This window comes from Poromitra crassiceps, assembly GCF_964638095.1.
Source record: "Poromitra crassiceps genome assembly, chromosome: 3".
NCBI lineage: Eukaryota > Metazoa > Chordata > Actinopteri > Beryciformes > Melamphaidae > Poromitra > Poromitra crassiceps.
The window spans coordinates 61,952,947-61,976,733 of record NC_139625.1 but is presented as its reverse complement, the minus strand read 5'-3'; the positions used below and the strand labels follow the sequence as shown (position 1 = coordinate 61,976,733).

The following is a 23,787-nucleotide window of genomic DNA, read 5'->3' as shown; positions in this document are numbered from 1 at the left end:
GAGATGCCAGTTGGTAGGATTTGACAAACTTTATTTAGCAATCGGCATGCATGGCAAATACTTTGGCGCATGACTCCCTATTGGCCAGTGGCACTGCTCTTGAGGCAAGAGGAGGGCACCTGCATAGGCTAGGAGATCCCCCCCCCCCGTGGGGGATCGGGAGTCAAGACTCGGTGGCGGACTGGGGAGGTGGGTGGGGCAAAACAACGCTTCGGAGGACGGCTTCGAGGGAGATGGACTGCCGTGAAGCTAGCTGCTGCTATAATCGGCCAGAGAGAGAGAGGTGACGTAGAACCCTGCTATATATATGAGGATTAACTGACGTCATATTTGACGTCATGGCAGACGTCATACTAGGACTTTGACTGACCACGTCATGCTAGAACTTGACTGACATCAGGGGATGATCGGATTATGCATGAGTGGCCTTCTGCTTGAAATATGGTCTGGAGACCTCACTTCAATCATGAGAGGCCAGTTGGTAGGATTTGACAAACTTTATTTAGCAATCGGCATGCATGGCAAATACTTTGGCGCATGACTCCCTATTGGCCAGTGGCGCTGCTCTTGAGGCAAGAGGAGGGCACCTGCATAGGCTAGGAGATCCCCCAAAAGGAAGATCTGATTACCGGAGGTTAATTGAGATCTGCAGGCGCCAGTAGTTGATTGTACTTTTCTGGCCTTCGACCTTTTAGCGGCTTACAGCTATTTGCGGCTGGCGCTCCCAACTCGGTCGGGCCTTTGATCTTGATACATACTTTTCCTGCCTTCGACCTTTTTAGCGACTTACAGCTATTTGCGGCTGGCGCTCCCAACTCGGTCGGGCACCTCGCGATAGCGCTTCCCAGCTTGGCTCACCTGGCCGCCTTGGCGCTTCGCGATTGTACTTTTCCGGCCTTCGACCTTTTTAGCGACTTACAAGCTATTTGCGGCTGGCGCTCCCAACTCGGTCGGGCCTTCGATCTTGGTACATTAATGTTCTTTTCCGGCCTTCGACCTTTTTAGCGACTTACAAGCTATTTGCGGCTGGCGCTCCCAACTCGGTCGGGCCTTCGATCTTGGTACATACTTTTCCTGCCTTCGACCTTTTTAGCGACTTACAGCTATTTGCGGCTGGCGCTCCCAACTCGGTCGGGCACCTCGCGATAGCGCTTCCCAGCTTGGCTCACCTGGCCGCCTTGGCGCTTCGCGATTGTACTTTTCCGGCCTTCGACCTTTTTAGCGACTTACAAGCTATTTGCGGCTGGCGCTCCCAACTCGGTCGGGCCTTCGATCTTGGTACATTAATGTTCTTTTCCGGCCTTCGACCTTTTTAGCGACTTACAAGCTATTTGCGGCTGGCGCTCCCAACTCGGTCGGGCCTTCGATCTTGGTACGTACTTTTCCTGCCTTCGACCTTTTTAGCGACTTACAGCTATTTGCGGCTGGCGCTCCCAACTCGGTCGGGCACCTCGCGATAGCGCTTCCCAGCTTGGCTCACCTGGCCGCCTTGGCGCTTCGCGATTGTACTTTTCCGGCCTTCGACCTTTTTAGCGACTTACAAGCTATTTGCGGCTGGCGCTCCCAACTCGGTCGGGCCTTCGATCTTGGTACATTAATGTTCTTTTCTGGCCTTCGACCTTTTTAGCGACTTACAAGCTATTTGCGGCTGGCGCTCCCAACTCGGTCGGGCCTTCGATCTTGGTACATTAGTGTTTGACTTGGCGCTTCCCGGCTTGGCCTACTTGGCTGCCTTGGGCACCACTACCCTGACTGCAACTACCCTGTCACCTCACACTTACCTGGCTTGGCACAACTACCCTGACTGCAACTACCCTGACCTTCTCCGACTCTCTCTTTCTCTACCCCCCTATTTAAGAGATGAATACGTCTGATTTTACTGGGCTGATAGATTGCCCGTTTTAATACTGAAATACTGATACTTCCCTCATGGGTCCTTTCGCGTCCACGGGTGACCGGTCCTCCAGGGTATGCTCGGTGTGCTGTGGTCGTCAGCCCCGTCCTTGGTAGAGCAGGTAGCTCTTGAGAGAGGCGGGCAGGGGCAGACCGTGGATTTCGCTCAGGCGGTCCCTTCCTAGAGCCGCCCGCACGGAGCGCCTGCACAGGTCCATCAGAGGGAGGGGATCCGGATCGAGTCCGTTTATGTACCGGATTCGTATTTCGCAGTGTCCCCATACGGCGCTCACTGCGGGGTACACCTTCCTGCCCTTAAGTCCTCTGAACGCCACCCCTAGGTCATGTCCGTCCGCTATGAAACCCAACGTCCCCTCGTCCATGTCCAGGACGACTAACAGCGAGTCTGGTATTATGAAGGTGTCGTCGGGCTCCAGGAAGGCGGGGTAGGTTCTGCCCGCGTGGTTCTCGCCGTCGTGGTAGAGCTTGCACCGGCCCAGGTCCCAGCCCCAGGACTCGGTGTTGTTTCCCACCAGGGCCGTGTAGCCCACCGAATGCAGCGGCGCGTCGCCCGTGGCCACCCCGACCACGGCGTGGGACCCCCTCTGGCGCGTGGCCCAGCTGACCTCCCACACGTGGAGACCCTGCGTGTAGCCGACCCGGCCGCGGATGGCGTCCGTGCTCTGTGCCACGGGTTGACGGTGGAGCACCAGCTTGTTGTCGTCCTTGACGAAGATGTTGAGCGAGCGGTCGTCGTTGTTCCAGGAGTGCTGCACCTGGACGTCCGGGCCGGCGGGCGGCATGTCCAGCAGCCGGTCCAGCCGAGAGGGCTTGGTGTGCTTCGGGGGCGTGGCAGAAGCCAGGGTATCCATCTGGGCGGGTTGGGTGGTGGTGGAGAACACGTCGGCTTGCTGCGCGGGCGGGGGCGGGATCGGCTGCTGAGCTAGCTGGGCTGAGGCGAACGTGGGGAGGACGGGGGGGGGGGTTTCCAAAGCCCTCAGGCGAGCCTCCACCGATCTTTTTCGATCACCGAAAAAAACGTGCCTTGCGCCTGCCTCGGGAAGATATCAACATGGCTTTAGGCTGCCAAATGCGCTTTAGGCGGAATGGGCGTGGCGCACTCCCTGAATGGGCGAGAATGGGCGTTTCGGCGTTAAATACCGGCCTAATGATATCTTCCCACCTGGCGGAAATTTAGTGCTTTGCGCTTTTGAAAACCAGGCCTATTCAGTGCGCCAGTTGCGCGGAGCGCTCCTCTGCCTCTCCTCTGTCACCCTTCTCTGTGTCACTCCCTCTCTCTCCTCAGTCTGACAGGCACAATACGACTCTCTCTCTCTCTGACTCCCTCGCTCAGACAGACACAACACACGTCCCATAGGAAAAAGAAGTTGTAAGTTCACGGCATGTGAAATGTCCCAGCATGCATTGGGCTACTCCATTTCGCTACTAAATAGCAACCAAATGAGCCGAAATAGATATAAAGGTAGATCTAAATCATGTGTAATGGTAACACAACCTGCAATTGTAGAACATTTCAATATTGGACCAAATAAAACATTGAAATGAAAACACCACCCTATGTGAAACATATATGTCATCCTGGGCCTATATATATCCCTCGTCGATTTAACGTGATTTAGATAAGTGACAGCGTAACGCGCTTCTACTGTCATGTGCTATACTGTGATGTCTGCTCCAATAACTTGGCCCTACTTCACATTTAGTTTTACAATAAAAACACATTTCTGCAATGACTTTACATAATGTAGGCTATATTTATGTGCATCATCCTACCTGCAGCAGACAAACTGGACAAACTTTCACCAATCTAATTAATCTCATCATATAGGGATAGGCTATATTTTTCTAGCTGATGCGTTTAGAACATTCTTTTCACTTTGATCTTGCTATAGTGTAGCGTATTTACATGCTTGCAGTATTTAAACTGCAGTTTATTGGTTTGAGAAGCATAATAATATGGAATAATAGCCTATATATGGAGACAGATAGACCGGGATGAAAGGGAGGGGGGGAGGAGAGCGCTTGGCTTTTCTGGTTTTACTGGACTACTCCGTGGAATTGGAGCTTAAAAGGCAAGCGTGTGATTCGTTTATTGCACTTCTCCAATGAGCAGATGGTGCATAATTTTACGCTTAAAAGGCGTGGTTATAATGCTTGAGGCCGCGTGTAGCGCCGGCACCAAGATATCGAATGCGCTGGTCCACACCCACTAATCTGGGCTGCGCCAGGCCATAAACGCAGTTTCTACGCCGATGCAACGATAGGGCCCTATATCTGTATTATATACTTTGTCTGCCCTTTGGTCTGGACCGTGGTTTTACTTTGTGCTTTAATACAATGATACATTGTAGCTCTTTCCTGTAATATAAATGTGCTGCTGAGAGTGAAGGCAGTCACTCGCCACACTGCACTTTGCTACTGTGCACTTTAGATCGTTGCTACTGTTGTCATTTGCACTTTAACTGTTGTGTTGCACTTTAAACTGCTGCTCTAGACTGTTTTTATAATGTCTTTATTGTCTTATTTTTTTTTATGTATGTACTTTGTACTACGCTTTTTGCAATCCAATTTGCCCTTTTGGGACACTTAATAAATCTTGAATCTTGAATCTTGATAATTGAAGTTATAATTTTATGATCAGTGTTCAATAATGACATTGGCCTGTAGGAGGAGCATTCTGTAGCGTCTTTGCCTTCCTTATGAATCACTGTTATTATAGATGAGTTCCATGTATTTGCCCATGTTCCAGTCTAGTGCGAAGTTATAGGCCAAACGGCCCAAATCTTTTGTGTGTGTCTGCGTGTGTTGGCCTGGCCTGCATGGTATCTAATGCCCGGCCTGAATTATGGTCCCAGTCCGCCCCTGGGGGAGATACACATGAGAAACCCAGATTTTTGCCGGGAGCCATTTGTTTTTGTCATGCCATAACCTCTAATTTGATCACTAAATATAGAAAACATACGTGAACGGTGAACTTATTCAGCATTTATTATTGAAAATCACTCAAAAAAGCCAACAACAACAGACAAAAACGATATAACGTTTGTTTGTTTGTATCTCTTGTCTTGCGCTCTCCCAGCTTTCACGCATGCACCTTTCATGTGGAAAAATTGTATCACATAAATTATTAATCAAAGTATAGTCTTTAATAGAAAGACTATACTTTGATTAATCATTTAAAAATGTATAAAGACTGTGTATACATCTTAAAACATGTTTGGAGGGGATCTTTCAAGTACTGTATATTGATCTTTCAAATTGACGTAAGTTTCAGTTAGCTTTGCACAGAATCAGCCAGTAGAATACTTTTTACGTTCATACTTTATTACATTTCAAAGTCTGTAGTTTTTAACTTTTACTTGAGTAAACAAGTTGAATCAGTACTTCTACTTTTACCCGTCTTTTTTTACACAAGTAACTGTACTTCTACTTAAGTAACGAATGTGTGTACTTTCCCCATCTCTGCTAATGTCACTATATGCAACAGTTTGGATGTCACCTGCAATACCACTCATCGCCATAGAGAACAAAATGGAAATATCTTATCACTTTAAATGGCATACAATCTGAGCGCAAAGTAAGGTGCAAGGCCCAAAGGGGTTGTACTCAGTTCCTTAATTAATCATATAGGTGTGTTTTGTACGTAACATGAATCCAACCAATCAGAGTGTCATCTCCTATTCCCTTTAAGCCAGGTTTCTGCAGCCAAGCAAATACCAACATACCACAACAGTAACCTACTATAGCCTATAGGGAAATACACCACAGCCTACCTAAACTGTCACCTTTGGGAGTGGAAGGGGGGGGGGGGGGCATTACAACAAAATGCTCTGTGTATGGAATTCTAAAATACAATATGGGGAAACAGAGGAATAGCCATTACTGCAATATATTAAATATTAGAGGCACATTCCCAAACGTGCTTGAGCAGCAAAATGGCACAAAGAACTGAGCAATTAAATGATAAAACAATAATGATTACGTCAGTTGGAAACTATAGCAATGACACTTACGCTGCGCTTTACGCAGAGTGTAAGATAGGGCCCTTTAAGTGCCTCCCATTGAAAGTAGGGATGGGCATCGAATTTCGAATTTTCGAATAATCGTTGTTATTATCAAGGTCGACTTTTATTATTGAAATTCGAAATTCGAAAAAAAAAAAAAAAAAAAAAAAAAAAATTTAGTGAAATGTTGCATTGTCTCCCCTGATTCTAAGAAATCGCTTGGTTTGAGCAAGTAGAACCATTTTTATAAGCATTTTAAGCAAGGTTTATGGAAAAATGAATGGCGGATGAAATCCCATGAAGAGGGAGAGGGGGTGACTTTGGCACCCCTTTGGCACTCAGACCTGAGCCTACTAAATATTTAATGAACCACTCATGATTGTCAAAACTGTTTTTTATTTTCGAAAATGTCAATGTCATGTAACATGTTCTTTACTTCAGTGGTGCAATGCTTGTTTGAGCTAAAAATCCACAGCAGAAGCTTTTTATATTAATTAATAAAGCCGTAGACTTAGAATCAGGGGAGACAATGCAACATTTCACTCACAAAAAAAAAAAAAAAAAAAAAAAAAAAAAAAAATTTATTTTTTTTACATTTTTATTTTTATTTTCGAATTTCGAATTAAATTCGAATTTGGCCAGCGAATTTCGAATAGTGTTTTTGCTAGAAATGCCCATCCCTAATTGAAAGAGAGGCTCTCTGTTTGTATGATTGTGTGGTGAATCATTGAGAGGCAAACATTATGTTCCGATTGGTTTAATAAAATGTGCCAGGGTGACAGCACATTCACGAATGGTCATTTTGAAAATGATCAGTGTCATCACACACTTCTTGTAATTGGCAATCTATAGCAATTTCAATCAAATCATAGGATAGACACACTAATCATGTTGCCATCACATGCATGAATTGCAAAAGTATTTGTGTTGATTTTAGGTTTAGAGGAACCTGACTGTAACTGGTGTTTAAATGCAATCCTTCACATTTGCATAATTACTAAATCGACCATTTCTTGACTCTTAGGGGTGAGCGATGGGAGTCATTGTGAATCAAAATACCATTACACACTATTTTTTATTCTGAGAAAGAAATGGTCTGGTCAAAAGTGAAAGCTGCAAAGACAGAAGGAGAGAGGATAGTTGTATTACAGTATTACTGTGAGGCAACCGCCTATACCACAAAGGAAATGAGCTGGAAGTGTACCGAAAATCAAAACTGTGCTTCCACGAAGGAATAAATAAGTCAACTAAATGTTGCATATAGCCCATTCCTCCTGTGCCTGGAGCAAGAGCAGCACAAGACGGGCAGAGGGAGGCCGATCAGGCAGAAGATGAGAAACTATCATCTACCTGCTCCCTCTATAAATAAAAACCATAAAATGAATGTATCAGAATTCTACCTGTGGAGCAAGCAGAAGAAGAATTGCTTCCCAATAGTCTGAACATATGGCTAACATACTAGCTAATAAGATGCACATATTCAATTAGGGCTGGCACGGATCAGAAAACCCACGGATCGGATCGCGTGACGGATTTTGAGCCACGGATCACGGATTTTTCAGATCAGCAAAAAAAAACAAAAATCTCTGATTTTTTTCTCTCAAAATTCGATTTTCGATTTGATTCGACCATGGATGTTCCGAACCGTGGGGGCTGATCCGTACGGGTCACGGATTATCCGTGATCCGTGCCAGCCCTATATTCAATACACATCTTCTAACGCCCAAGTTTGGTGATTTTCACATGCTGACGTCAATTGAAGGATGCCATGGTCCTCTATGGGTTGAGAAAGGGAAACTATTTCAAAACCCCATTGGATAAACTCACTAAACAAGCTTCATGGTTCCTGAATAGGCAATATTTTGAAGGTACAACAAGGTTTTCCAATTTAGATACTCATCATATCTTTTCCCACATAATATGCCTAATATCTGCCATGATGTGCTACACTTCAGCAATGCCATTCATAAAAAATAATGTTTCTATGCTTCGTTTTTAACTCATGTTGTAAGGAATTGATTGGATCTAGATCAAAACAACATAGACAAAAGACAGAAAATGTCTGTTACTGCCAAGCAAAAGCTCTTTGCAGTGAGTGAATGCAAAAAGAAGTATGTGTTCCAATGGTTAAGCCCCCTGCTCGCTCTCTCTCTCTCTCTCTCTCTCTCTCTCACACACACACACACACACACACACACACACACACACACATACGGTTTCACAGTTTTTTCCTCCTCTCCAGGCCAGTGCTTTGTGGAGGCTGTGGAGCATTGCTCTAAGTTGAGTACATATCTATTGATTCCCATTCACCTCAGCTGACTCAAACTGCTTCTTAGGAGAGACAGCTGATCAGGAATGATGGGATATCAGCTAATCAAGCGGCCCACTGCTGATATGATAGAGGTTCATTTTTTAGACAAATGTTTTTGTAAATTAATTGGACATGTATCCCAGAGTTTTCCCCTGCCATTTAATAGCTGTGGTGGGTCACTCGAACCATGCGAGGCAGCTGGATAGCGACATCACGATCCCCTGAGAAATCCATCTTGTTGCGCCCAAGATATTGTTTAACGCCGTCCAATCAGCGTCCAGAGGCAGACGGGCGGCCTTTAGGTGTGACGACAGCGAGAAGCGAGCCCATGGCGGTGATAGACAGATGCTTTGTCAAATCACCTGCCAGGTATTTTTTGGAGGCGCCTGCCCTTTTCGAAACAGTTTTCCAAGTTTGAGTTCCAGATGGCAGCATCAGCTTTGAATGGAGTTTGTTAGCCCACGTTCACACCATATGCCGAAGCAACGCTCAACCTAAGCTGAACCCACAAGTTTCATTTCGGCGTCCTTGTTAACAGGCGAGGCCGTTCACAACAGACGCATGTGTGCCTTGCTCAAGCCATGCTGAAGCCGTGCTGAAGCGATCGTTCAGGATTCAGTCCTATTTTCCAAACGTGAAGCGCGAAGCTGCCAGGCATGAAGTCAATGGAAGTTGTGGGCGGGGTCAAGGCATGCCGAGCGAGGCGCTGAGGAAGAGAGTGCTTCTTGTGTGACCTCAACTCCAGCGTGGCTTTAGCGTGACTTTGGCGTATGGTGTGAACGGCTTAGTTTAGAGTCTAAACCTAACCTCTGATTGCCAATAGCATATGTATATATATATATATATATATACTGTAAATATATATACACTGTAAATATATATATACACATATATATATATATATATATATATATATATATATATATATATATATATATATATATATATACACATGCCCACATCAAATTCAAGGTTCTGACACTCTCCTACAAAACTGTAATAAATACCGCCCCTGTCTACTTCAACTCCCTCATTCAAATCTACACCCCCTCTCGTCCACTTCGTTCTACTAACGAAATGGCTCCTGGTACTTCCGCCACCACAGGACTGCAGTTCGCAAGGCAGACTTTTCTCCTCTGCTGTCCCCCGCTGGTGGAATGCTCTGCTTAGCTCCGTGCGATCTGCCGAGCCTCTCTGTGTTTAAGAAAAGACTCAAGACCCAATTGTTTTATGAATACTTTCAAACTGTTTTATGAACACTTCCCACTGTTGATGATTGGTGATTAATGAATGAATGAAATGAAATTACAATTAAATTGTATGATTATAGATGTGTGTGTATGTATGTATGAATGAGGTTACGCACTGACAGTAGACTTGCTCTAATTTTTACGTTTTATTGTTCTTATTCATGTCGCCTATTGTATTTTATTGTTGTATTGTTTGCATTTCACTTTTATGGCTTGTAATGTATGCTGTACGTCGCTTTGGATAAAAGCATCTGCTAAATGAAATAAAGTAAAGTAAAGTATATATACAGTATATACATTACATCAAGTATTAATTGAACTAATTTGGATGACATTGAATTTGCTGTGCCGTTTGTAAAGGGGATATGAAGCACTGTGCTATCAAGCTAATGTTTTGAATTGATAGGCCTTTCTTTCTCTCCTGGGGTTAGTTTTGATTGACAGATGTGCCTACATTAAAGCCCCATTCAGTAACTTTTCCAACTGCGCCCTCTGCGTGCATTAGTATTGTAACGAAGTGGGTATTCGTCCAAGGAACTGGAGACTTGAAGTTGGTACAGGCTTTTTATTCTTGTCTTCACAATACACGCTCCCAGCAGCTAGCTTCGCTGCTAGCTCTAAACCACCCGGTCAGCTCACTCGCATAGCCTGACTGGCCTCCGCCCCGGCCGCTGGTCACATATATCCCCTTCCCCCTAGGAACACACCCACACATATCAGTTCCTAGCCAAGCACGGAAACACCCCAATACACGTAATTACCCGATACGTTACACATCCCCCACACAAATTTAATGTCGCTTCCACGCGACATGCACAACCCACACACATCCCCCTGTACCAAAACACACCCAACACAATATTTTTTCCCATCACCACATCAAATTCTAATTCCCCAACAAACAGTCTTTTCTTTTCAGCACCCCCGTCATAATGTCCAGTTTGCATCAGGTACTCCGTAATGTCTAGTTTTCCATTAGGTACCCCCATAATGTCTAGTTTCCCATTAGGCACTCCATAATGTCTAGTTTTCATTATTTCCTTTCTTTTTCACACATTTAAATTCAACCCACATTTCCCACATTTAGTCCCTTTTAAACCCCATTTCCATCCCCCCTTTTCCCAGCTTCACCAATTCCCCTGAAGCACTCTTTTCGGTCCCCCCTTTTTGTTTGTTCCAGTAGCAAATGCACGAACGAGCACCGGATCGACATCCTCGTCCTCCGGTCTCCACTCGCGCCCGTCGACTCTCCAGCTGACCCTGGCGTCGTCCTCCCGGCCTCGCACTCGCTCGTTTTTCCGTCCCCCTCCTCCAGGGTTGAGGACAGCAGAGCGAACACCACCGGCGTCGATCTTCCCCTCGGCTCTCCACTCGTTTTTCCGTCCCCCTCCTCCAGGGTTGAGGACAGCAGAGCGAACACCACCGGCGTCGATCTTCCCCTCGGCTCTCCGCAGTGCAACGTTAGGGGGTGTATAGCGGTTAGGCTGGGCCGGTTCCCCCGGCGGTAACCCCTCTCGCTCACTCAGAGACACGAGCGTCGCTCTCCCGACTGTAACAACGCTGCAGACGATGTCCCTCTCTTCCCTCTGGCTGTTCACGCTCTTCCCAGCCTGCGTCTCACCTCCGGCCTCCACACTCTCAGTGCAGTCCCTGGCCAAGTGCTCCGGTGACTGGCAAGTCCAGCAGAGTCTCACCTGTCTGCCGCCTGCACGTCTCTCTTCTCCCGCTGTCCCCCGATCTCCGACAGCCTCTGGACACTCTCTGGCTAGATGTCCGATCGCGCTACATGCCCAGCAGGCTCCCTGCTGTCCATGTCGTTGTCCCGCATACCCGGTCCGTCTCCCGGAACCGCATCGGCACCACCTCGCCACGTGGCCCGGCTCTCTGCAGGTCCAACACAGTCTCTTCCGTGGCTCTTCCGGCCGCTCTCCCCGCTGCATTACCTCCGCGCTCATCAAGTCCACCCGCTGCATGACTTCTCGCAGCGCCCGCATCACCTCTACTGCCCAGGCAGGAGTCTCTTGCACCAGCCGTCTGACCTCTCTCAACACACGGGCCTCCATGCCCGCCAGCATCGAGCTGATCCCCGCCGTCAGCTCTCCTTTCCTCCCGTTCACCGATGGCCATTCTCCGGAGATACTTGATTCTCCGCGCACCATCGCACGTGGTTTTAGCAGCTAGCAGTTAGCAGTTAGCACCCCTGGTAGCTAACTTACTAGCGCTAGTTTCTAGAGCCAAAAAGCCGCACCACCCGTCTCTTTTTGCCGTTCCTTCTCACCCTCTCCCCTCTCGGCCGAATCAGAGGCGTTACCGCTTTACTGTCTGGCACCAATGTAACGAAGTGGGTATTCGTCCAAGGAACTGGAGACTTGAAGTTGGTACAGGCTTTTTATTCTTGTCTTCACAATACACGCTCCCAGCAGCTAGCTTCGCTGCTAGCTCTAAACCACCCGGTCAGCTCACTCGCATAGCCTGACTGGCCTCCGCCCCGGCCGCTGGTCACATATATCCCCTTCCCCCTAGGAACACACCCACACATATCAGTTCCTAGCCAAGCACGGAAACACCCCAATACACGTAATTACCCGATACGTTACAGTATCGATAACGATATCGCCGTTCAAAGTCAACAAAACACAGCGCCAGAAAGCTCTATGTACATGTTGTGACATCGGGTACTCACCACGTGATGAAATAATATTCCATAGTTCCGTGAAACATCATTTTCGTAGCAAATCCGAATCGAGTTACTTCCTTGCTTTCAGGCAGACAGCGCTTACGCTGTACAGCGCATGCGCACATCCTTTTCTTTTTTTAGATTTTATTGACACGGGACGCTGACAGCAAACTGCTTAGTCCCAGTGCTGGCCAATGGAGGGCGGTGTGGGATAAATAAAGCCGAGAGTCTCCCTATTACCAGTCAATCTACCATGTCCTAAGACTAAAAAGATCTTATATTACAATAAAAAATGTCAAAAATCTTACTGATTGGGGCTTTAACATCATCATGTGACCAAAACCAGTAGGGGTGGGAATCACCAGATGCCCACGATACGATACTGAAACGATACTTGAGTCACGATACGATAGTATTGCGATACTGCGATATTTTCGATATTGCGATATATCGATATTGCGATATATTGAATATTGCGATATTTCGATATATTGCGATTTCTTACTTTTTCAACTGCAAATGATGTCCCCAAAGGAAAACTTTGTCGACATCTGGTTTATATAAGAACAATTTTTCAGTCTGTACATCTGACTTCAACCATTTTATTGCAGCAACATTGTCAAGTAGACAGACCAACAACTTTCATAAAGTCATGTCATAGTTGCATGCACCTGACAAACTGAACTGTTTGTTACAGTCTACTTACAGTCCACCTTAACTGGATGTGTGTGTGGACTACTGTACTTATGTAGTTTTTGCAACTTCACTTCACTTACACAAAACATTTTGTGCAGCCCATTCAGTACTGGGGAATTTGTAAATGACTGTTATGACAAAACTGTTACTGTTAAAACAAAATTAAAATATGCTACCGTTTGTTTACTGCTGGCCTTGGAACTAAAGTTTATAGTAGCCCGGTGGCCTGGCATGGCCTGCAAAATTTTTTTTTTTTTTTTTTTTTTTTTTTTTTTTGGCAATATCGATACTTGGCGTCCAAATATCGATACAATATCGTCAGGCAAAATATCGCGATACTGTGGTGTATCGATTTTTCCCCCCACCCCTAAAAACCAGTGCAGTAGCCTATGTGTTTTGACTTTTTTATACAGCCTTATATAATTTCCAACCTACACTGTTCAGTAGGAGATAACTTTTTTTTTTTTTTTTTTTTTTTTTACCTTTATTTATACAGGGGGAGTATTGAAAGGCCTACAAGTAAATTTGGGATGTTTTTGCCTGTGAGCTCTGGTTACCCCAGTTGACCACAAGTTCACAATATTGAAAAGTACAAGTTACTGTTAGTTTAGCCTAAAATACTTGAGCAAACATCATCCGGTCTCAGCACAAAACAACTGGCACATATGCTACAGTTCGAAAGAGCTTGTTCTGTTCCCATCCTTCATTAGTGACTTATAGCACTGATGCAGTGTTAGGGGTAACTCATTACAAAAGTAACATATTACATGTAATATATTACTTTTAGCAGTAACTCACTAATATAACTTAAGTTATTACCAATAGGATTTCAGTAACAGTAACACAAGTCAAGTAACACAAGTTATAAATTGACTTACTTAAAAAATAAAATAAAAAAGTACATATTTAAATAAGGATACAATAGTTTCCTAATCAAATTGTGTGTTTTTATGCAAATAACCACTATAGATGACAATAACAAAGGAAAAGGATAACATTTAGAATTTTGGATGGTTTACACGACGACTTCAAGATGGTTGAGATTATTTTTCGGGATGTTTCCAGGGCGGTGATGTCATTCTGCTACTGCTCTTATTTTGGTGAAAGTAATGCAAAGGTAGTGTGATAAGTAACGAGTTACTCTACACAGACAGTAATATTGTAAATTAACTTATTACTTTCAAATGAAAGTAACTAGTAATATGTAATATATTACATTTTGAAAGTAACTTGTCCAACACTGCACTGTTGACATCACTCGAACCATTGTGATGTCACAATGTCTAGGTCAGTGTGAAGGCCTAAAAGCGGAACATATCGCTGCAGCGCTCCCAGTGGGGGCAGATTTTTTTCTTCTTTTTTGGGGGGCAACAAATTCATTCCAGACCCCTGAAAAGTGTTTTGGCAGATTTTGGAGGCGATCGGAGCAACGTTGCACCTTGCACCATGCACCAACCAACCAATCCACCAACCAACCAACCATCCAACCAACCAACCAACGAACCATCCAACCAATCCACCAACCAACCATCCAACCAACCAACCAACCAACCATCCAACCAATCCACCAACCAACCAACCAACCAACCATCCAACCAATCCACCAACCAACCAACCAACCATCCAACCAACCAACCGAGTGACCTAGAGCTGCTGGTCACAGCTAAAAAGACTACACAAGCCCCAGACTGCTGCCACTCAGTGTTGTGCAAGTTCACATAAGAAGTAGCTCAATGTTCAGTTCACATCGCTTAAAATGAACTAGTTCACAACATTCATAGTTCACAATTTTTAATTGTGAACTTCCAATCATGGAAGTTGGAAACCCTCATTAATATGTTGCTTGCACCTAAATTTACCCTCCCTTTTCAACACAAAATGGCCCCTGTGAAAAAGGCCTATGGCAAAATAAATCTGGGTGGGGAAAGTGAAAAGCAATGGTTTCCCCTCCCTCATTACCACCAGTGAAGTGCCCTTGAGCAGCCGGCCCTTATCCCCAACCGCTTCAGTGGAGCTGCTCAGTGGCCAGTAGATCAGACTGTGGTTGTACTGGTCAGACATCTACTATACAGCAAAACCCCCCGATATATCAGCTGATAATTTCATGTTCTCAAATTTAAGCTATTTTGGTGCACACATCCCAGGAAGTCTGCACGTATGTGGCGCTCACATCCCTGGCGGGTATGGACTAGTTCTGCTTAAAGCCAAAATACTCTGGAGCTGTGGAGGAGCTGTGGAGTTTGGTTGACACAGGTGCCATTACATTCACCTGTGTCACAGGCTTCATTCAGCTGCCTGCTGCTGCTCGCATGCATGTTTCAACAATGGAGAGTCAGGGAGTGAGTGAGTGAGTCAGTCAGTCAGTCAGCCAGTCAGTCAGTCAGTGAGTCAGTAAGCCCCTGAGCCTTTTCTAAGCCGGCCCTCCTGGGTCTTGGAAAAATGCACCTGCTATCAAGTAAGTTACATTTGTGCTTTTTTTTTTTTACATTATCTTTTTTATTTGAGTGTGAAGTCAACAGGTACAAAGCATCTTACATTGTACACTTTTGCTTTTGATATCAAAACAAACAGACAAAAGAAAAATAAAGACATGCATACAGTACATTGTACACATTTGTGCTTTCTACAAAATGTGTTTGATAAGGAATAATGCTTACAGTTTGGCTTTAAAAGAATACAGTAAAAAGAGGAATATAAAAGGAGACAGAATGATGAAAAGAAAAAAGAAACGTGGATTTTAATGGACACTCTTATTATGATTGAGCATAATGGATTCATGTCTTGCTAAAGGACACTGGCTGTCATGCAGCCATGGACCGGTTACCTTTCCATAGTGGGACGGCCCCTTTAACAACTAGGCCACCCTGGCACCGCCCATTATGATGATGAATAAGACCTCCCTCCCTGTAGATAATTGCAGCTATTCCTTTCATTTCCGTATGTAGTTGTTGATTTACTAATTTGTGTCCTGCAAGCCTTTGTCAGTGGGCCAATTTGAGCATCCTTTATGATAGATGATGGTATCTATTGGAGCCAGCGGTGTGAGACCGGGTTATGACTAAGGTCATTCCAAATGGAGTTTGCGGGACTGTAGGTGCCTGCAAGTCGGTGTCATCAACATAGATCACAGAGCCCCCCAAATGACCGCGCCGCTCCACCGCGCTTTATCTGCCGGTAGAGACAGAGAGAAAGGAAGATGGAGGAGAGAACAAGTATTTGTTTGTGCGCTCGCATATGGATGTGTGTGAATGAGGGAAAAAACACAAAGAGAGTGATAAAGATGGAGAGACCGTTACAGACGTACAGTGTTCGTGTTCGGTCTTTAAGACCACCAAGTAGCGGATTGACTTGGCCTCCCTTGAGTGCTTCCGTGATATATCGTACACGGAACGCGTTAACTGCTGTGTTTAGTGTAGCCAGATAGAATCCCCATCTTCCCCTGCTCTCCTACACCACCTCGTGATCGTTATGTCATTTGTTTATGATCCACAGCTCTCTCATAATGGCCCGTTTGGCATAATGCGATCCATCAGTCTTCCCAATGGCCTACTTTTACATGGACACCTTTCCCCCTCCTCTGTGATGCATTAACGCGAAAAATGTGTTAAACCAACGATTGACTTTGAAATAGTGAGATGAGGACGTAGGTGTGTTTTCAGAGTGATGGCAGCTGAAGAGGACCATAAGCGCTCTATGGCTATTTGGCCAGCGCATATACTGTATGCTCTATGTTTTTGCAAGATCTTAACGTGAGCGAGCTGGAGGGGGAAGAGCACGTTTGGAAAAAGCTTGAACAGAATATACTTAAAGCTATGAATCCATTTCAGATGCAGCACAGGAGTGTAGGAAATATTCCATGCTAGCTCATGAAAAACAAAATCATACTCAAGAGTTCTATCAGTCAAATGAAAAATTCACTTTAACCATTTATCTTGTTTTGCCGTTTGTTGCACTTTGCCCTTGACATTTCGAATTTGATTTTTCCCTCCCTGGACACACACAGAAAAGTCTACAGTTCAACTTTATTTTTATTTTTTTACTAAAGAGGCTTCTTAGAATTCAACATTTTGACCAAGGGGCACGACTTGAAAATGTCAATTGTATCACTTAAAACACATTGTTATCTTACATGGTGGTGTGAATACTGATCTGCCCTGTCCATGAGCAAAAACCAGCTCTACCATGTAATAACACAATGGAGTGCGTTTACATGCACACAATATATCAGATAAAGAATAATCAGGCAACTGCTGGCACTAATCTGATTTCTGCATTTACATACACTTTAGTAAATAGCAGGAACTAGTTTTAATTTTGGCAGTTTTTTATTTAGTCTTAGTCTTAGTCCTGTGTCAAATGTCTTTGTTAGTTTTTAATCAGTCAACCTCATCCTGTTTTAATTTAGTCAAGTTTTAGTCGACTAAAAGTCTGAGTATTTTCGTGTCATTTTAGTCAAAGAAAACGGTCAAAGATCTATTAATCTGTTGTTTTGAACGTGCAATACAGACACAGATTGAACTGTTCTTCTTCTTCTCTTCTGATTGATCTTCTGATTCTCCAATTCGTCCCTCCCTAACATTTTTGTGTAGTTTTTATTTGTTGATGAAAATGTTATCACTTTGTTGTTATCTAGTTAACGCCTAGTTCTCATCAGTGAAAATAGGTATAGTCAACGGAAATTTTTCATTGACTGTTTTATTCACTAAACATGGCCACTCTTGTTAGAAAAGATGTCATAATGCACATGTGCCGGCCACCCACGCTCAGTTGCAACATATGGAGGGGCTGAAGAAGAAAGCTAACCTTTTACAAGCGGACACAGATGAGTGGCGGCAGACCCGACGGGTGGGAGGCAAGACGCAGGAAGCTGTGAACAGCCCTCTTGACCCCATCATGAGAGGTTAAACTGAAAACTGACACTCTCTTAGCTGAATATTTGCACTTATTCACACACAGAGCTAGCGCTGAGTTGCACATGAGAAGCATAGTCACAGCCTTCAAGGCAGAGAGAGAGGTTTGCTCAGTAAATTAAATTCAATCAGAGAGACACATTTCTAGAATGACAATGATTTATTAGATGATTAGATACATGAGCCTGAAGGCACAGATATAGTTTTGGCGATTAGACTCCATCATGACGTCATCTTGATTATGACGTCATGATCAGCAGGGGTAGATCAGCCAGGAATAGGAATGAAGATCCCCCCCGTGGAGTCTAGACCTGGTGGTGGTGACAGATGAGGTCTTGGTCTTGGTGGCGAAGCTTTTGAATCTGAGATCTCAGAGGACTGGAGGAGAATGGGGTGGAGGCGGGTCGCAGGAACGTACTGAAAAGCAACAGATCACACAGAGAAAGCGGAGAGCTTTTAGCTTTGACAGCTTGATGTGATAGGCTGAATGGGAAAAGGTGTCTTACTCTGATTGGCCTAAAATGAACGATACCTCCCACAAACAGTGACGCTAGATAGAAGCGGGAAAAGGGGTGATTGATGACGTAATTTATCAATGAGTGGGCGTGACATTTAAAAGGTTTTCTCCTGACAGGGAAAGATGTGAATGAGGACAGGAGGGATGAATGAGAGCCAGTGACAACTAAAGGGTTTCTCCTAGAACAGGAAAATGCAGGTTGATTAAGAAGTGGGTATGAGAGCTAGTTATATCCTGAGAGTGAAAGAATGAAAAGTGAGTGAATGAATGACATTAAGGTCTCTCTTATAGAATTATCGCTCTAGCTACATATGTTTACAAACTCATCGTCAACAGCATTGGTTCTCAAACCTTTTCACGTCAAGGACCCCTAAACTGACACAAATTACACCACAGAACCCCATTTGATAAGATGTTGTCCAGGGATGTTGTCCCAGGGATGTTGTCCCAGGGATGTTGTCCCAATCTGACAAGGTTTTTGCTTTTAGAGGTTTTATTACAGAAAATGTATGAAACCCATGACCAAAACAGTCATACATTGTCATTATGTTTTGCTGGGGACCATGCACCTGGATCTCCGAAGGACACCTGGGGGTCCCCTGACCCCACTTTGAGAACCGCTGCTCTACAGGAGGGGTCCGCTCACTATGGCGACCACCCGCAGTGCTGACAGCCCGCAATGCCGACAGCCCGGTAGGGTTAGGGGTTCGGTTTAGGGTTATGGGTTAGGTTTAGGGTTATGGGTTAGGTTTAGGGTTAGGGTTTAGGGTTAGGGTTATGGGTTATGGGTTAGGGTTAGGGTTATGGGTTAGGGTTAGGGCTGGAGCCCACCGCGCTGGAGCTGTGCAGGAGCTCCAGCCATTCCACAGACATGCTGCACGCCGCCTCGCTCAGCTGGTTCTGCTTGTGGGCTATCGGCACTGCCGGCTGTCGGCACATAGACGCGGCACCCTACAGGAAAGGAAGAAATACTTTCGCTGTAAACATTGAATTTTGAAGCCGTTTTACTCTCAAATATTGACTCCTGTGGATATTGTTTGCTCTGAAACTCTGTGTATGTAGACATTTTGTTATTTCTCAGAAAACTCACAACAGAAACATTACAAGGGACTGCAGCATAATGCAAAAATGCAGTCAACCTTTACACTAGTTGGAACATCTCTCTCTGGATTGACAAATTGCAAAGAACTGCAAACAAGCTGACAATTAACAAGACTTGTTGTATCACACAGGAAACAGGAAGCGGCACACATCTGCTGTTTGAGGCATTACCTTGCCTCACACCTCAAAGAGAAGGAGAGGAGAGAGAGCAGAACAGGTAGAATATACTGTGGGTGGGCGATATGGTCATGAAGAGTCACAAGGGACAGTGAAAACAGGGAACAGGGTAAAGTAGGGGAGGAGAAAGCAGGGAAACGGAGGAGGTGGGGAGGGAACAGGGGAATGTGGGGGAGGAGAGAGCAGGGAAAGGGAGGAGGTGGAGAGGGAGCAGGGGAGGGAGAGCGGGATGGATGTGGGGAGGAGAGAGCAGGGAAAGGGAGAAGGTGGGGAACAGGGAATGTGGGGGAGGAGAGAGCAGGGAAAGGGAGGAGGTGGGGAGGGAGCAGGGGAAGGGGGAAGAGGAGAGAGAGCAGAACAGGTAGAATATACTGTGGCTGGGCGATATTGTTGTGAATAGTCACAAGGGACAGTAAAAACAGGGAACAGGGGAATGTGGGGAAGGAAAGAGCAGGGAAAGGGAGGAGGTGGGGATGGAGCAGGGGAGGGGGATTTGGGGGAAGGGAGGAGGTGGGGGGACATGGAATGTGGGGGAGGAGGGAACAGGGAAAGGGAGGAGGTGGGAAGAGGAGAGCAGAACAGATAGAATATACTGTGGCTGGGCGATATGGTCATGAATAGTCACAAGGAGGGACAGTACATTTAGCAATCAGATTGTGTATTTAGTTCTTCTTTGTCTGATGATGTCTTTCACTTCTGAATGTCAACTGTTTTTCTTCGGTGGCTGAACAGTCCAATACGAGATCCTCATATTTTTAGGTGAGAAATTTAAGGTAGTGCAGATTGACATGGATGTGTGTCTGTTCCTGAGTTTTTGTTCCTCTCAATTTTCCTTTCCTCTTCGAGCTTCTGCACACCTCTGTGACAGAGCTGCCATGAGGTGGACTTGGATTGACACTTCAACCAATCATTTTTTGGTCCACTGTTGGCCAACTTTAAGACATAGTCTTAGTCTTGTGCAGGTGCTTCTGGGGAAGAGGTTTTTTGGTGAGTACCACAGCAGGGAAATAGTCTTCAGTGGCTGGGTTGATGGCAGGGTGAGGAGGCACCAGGCAGGAGTCAGTTTTTCCCCCATTCCAGAGCCTGTAATTTCTGTTCTTCCAGATGTGTAATTACAAGTTTCCACCTGTAGCCACAGCAGAGAGGGTGCTGTTTCCCCACTGGGAAGAGGAAGAACGACGGCATGACAAAAAAAAACATCGGTATTGAGAACTGCGCAGCATTCAAGAACACAAAAAGCCTTTTTCGATGAACAACAAACCGTCTGTTTAAGGCATACTGTTTTGCTACATGTATTGAAAAGTATAATTTGTGGGTGCTCAGCTGAGACACCGACCGGGAAACGAAGGTGGCAGCTCAGTTCTTTGGCTACCTTGAACCAATGACATCACTGGATTGAGGAATTAGAGACAGAGAGGGGGGAAACTTGTATTTCACCCTATATCCCGATTTCTAATAGAGACATACTGTACAGTAGTTAAAAAGTTAACGGTTTATCACAAGGTCTCACCAGCGGCAGCAAGCTGCAAGTGAGAGGGTTGTAAGCAGATGGGAAGCAGACATGCACCTTCCCTCTATACTGCATTACACACGTGCACGCGCACGCACGCACACACACACACACACAGACACACACACACACACACACACACACACACAGACACGCACGCACACACTCACACACACACACACACACACACAAATATGTAGATGACAATGAACTAGACAATAAAATTGACAGAATATTTAGACTTAATAGCTTTATCGAGTTGTCACACGTGTAATGAGATGTATAATGTGATCCAGATGTGCCCTGCCACTAACATGAGTTATCCTCTTTTGGAGACACTTTGCCCTGCTGTACCACGATGAGTGCAGACTTTCTTTTAGCATGGGTCGCCCCAGTGGAGGATGAGCCCTTGACCACGTCAGTTTTCATGCTACATCCTGCAGTACCTCTTGAGCTATACAGGACACTACAGCACTTTAATGTGCATAGCATATCAACCTCTTCATTTATTTGGACTGTTGTTATCGGTACACTAGGGTAGACGGCCACTGTGACAGGCAGGTGTTGCCGTGTGATTCAGGCAGGCTGACGAGTGCTTAGCGGAGGCACAGGCGGCATTAGCATGTGTTCATTAGCGGATGGCGGGGAAGCTTATCATTCTGAATGGCCTCATTAGTGATAGGGATTAATATGCGGCAGGTTCATTAGAGAGACGGGCGGAGGAGAGTGTCACCAGAATCGCAACAAGGCTTCTGGTCCGGACTGGCCCTCTCCTCCTGTCCTATTTATTCAGCTAATAAAAACACCACATTTTTGATCACTTTATCCGATGGCACATAAAAACATTTAGGTCGAAGAAACACAGAACTAAATACTTGTTTGTTGGAATTTGACAATAATATTGGAGCCCAAACAGTAGCATTTCCCCAGGTAATTAATTCTGCTGCACAACTGTAACAGATGATTCGGACTATTGTTTCAGCATTAAGGTGAAGTTTGAAGAAGACAAAATGTATTGTGGTGTTAATAGTAATTGCAACTGTAGCAATGGTGGACAGTTGTAATAAATCACCAACACCACACGGAATAGACCTAAAAGTGTGGGGCATGGGATGATAATGGAATAGTGCAATAATACTAAATGAGGTTATGATCAAGTGGGGACTATGAAACTTGAGCACTTGCTCAGAATATTTACACCCCTGACGATGTTAGGCAAATCCAAATAAATCATCTTACCAATGTTTTTTTATATTCCCAGTGTACTGTAATCCACACCATAATCACATTAGTTGTTGTTCAATGATAGGTTTAAGTCTTCCTCCTATCCTCCTACTGGTAAAATATATAAAGGTGCCGGGGGAGGGGGAGGGGAAGGGGGCACATCTGTTGAAAGATCCTTGTCATAAGCATGATTTGGGTAAGAAAAATGTGTGAGGATATGTTCACCTTCAAGTTCAACTTCAAAACTTTATCCCTGATAGAATTTTCAGCGACAGCAAGACAGAAATATTGCGATTGCTGGATTGAGCCATCCATACAACACCCCCCTCTAGAATTAACTCTATTGTGCCTGCATTTGAATGACTTCCAGCCACTTGTGGGCCATTGTATAGCTGTCATTTGCCAATGATAACATGCTGAGAAAGGGAGTTATGCTCGAAACATCTGCGTGGCACATTAAATATTAATTGCAGTGCTGTCGTGTCTTCCTTAATTTATTCAATATTTCAGCAACCAAGATTCAACGCCCGGTTTGAGTTAAAAAGTTCACTGGAGCGTGTTGCTTCTTGATATAGGGCTTTAGAACACCCATGGGTGAGAAAAACCTCTCTAGATGTGCTTTGTTCCTACCGCCGAGAGCCTGCTCAACTTTTGCCCCCATCCGCTGATGTAGTGTGACGATTCATATGGTTGGACACTTTTATCCTGTTCTATTCTATGATGCGTTGTTGCATGTTTTCTCATGTCTGACGTCGTCCAACATGCACAACAAAATCGTATAATCTAACGCCAAGAGTGTAAGAAACAACATCGAAATAACATCAGTAAATTTAACACTTTTGGTAGTTTTGAACAGCTGCCTCAGCGCCATGTCACCTCTAAGAGCGGATAACAACAACTTTCAATCAACACTTTCACTCAAAAAATAACACTTATTAACACTGAAGAATTTGCTGTGTAGCGTTAAGACTCACAAGTCAGTCTCTAAAGACTTTGATTAACTAGAGAGTGAGGACAATCTCCCAGTTTTCATTGCTAAAACTGGGTGGAAACAATTTGAGTTAAAAACAAAATCACACCCAGGTGTTGAAGTAATTAAGCGGTGCAGGTTTTGCAGGTCGGACCCGCGTGCATGCATCCGTGAGCGCATGCATGTGTGTGTGTTTGCGTCCGTGTGTGTCTTTCACCGGTTTGGAGCCGCAGCACCTTCTGTCTCTACTGTCACTTCCTTGAGGGAGGGGCTTAGGCTAAATCTCGTGCTCACACGCCGTGCTCATCCTGTGCTCAAACACAAATGCATTGCAGAACCAATCCAAACAAAGTGTTTAGGGCGGCCCTACATATTGAGGCGGTAACATGCAGAAGTCGTGTGCTTGTAAACATGGCGTACCAGCAACATATGCATTGTACTGTAGGATGGCTCAGCTGCAGTCACAAAGCTCAGCTGCAAGACAAAACGTGTGCTCAGCCCTACTGCATGTCAGTGACCTTGCTAA

At 45.0% G+C, this 23,787-nt stretch overlaps 1 pseudogene across 1 annotated transcript; it reads right to left on the bottom strand.

Moving 5' to 3' along the window:
• Window positions 1–1,991: 1,991 nt before the first annotated feature.
• LOC310773203 (SPRY domain-containing SOCS box protein 1 pseudogene) lies at window positions 1,992–2,765 on the bottom strand (annotated as a pseudogene). Its single transcript has one exon. The product of its transcript is annotated as an SPRY domain-containing SOCS box protein 1 pseudogene (transcript).
• Between the last annotated feature and the right edge of the window lie 21,022 nt (window positions 2,766–23,787).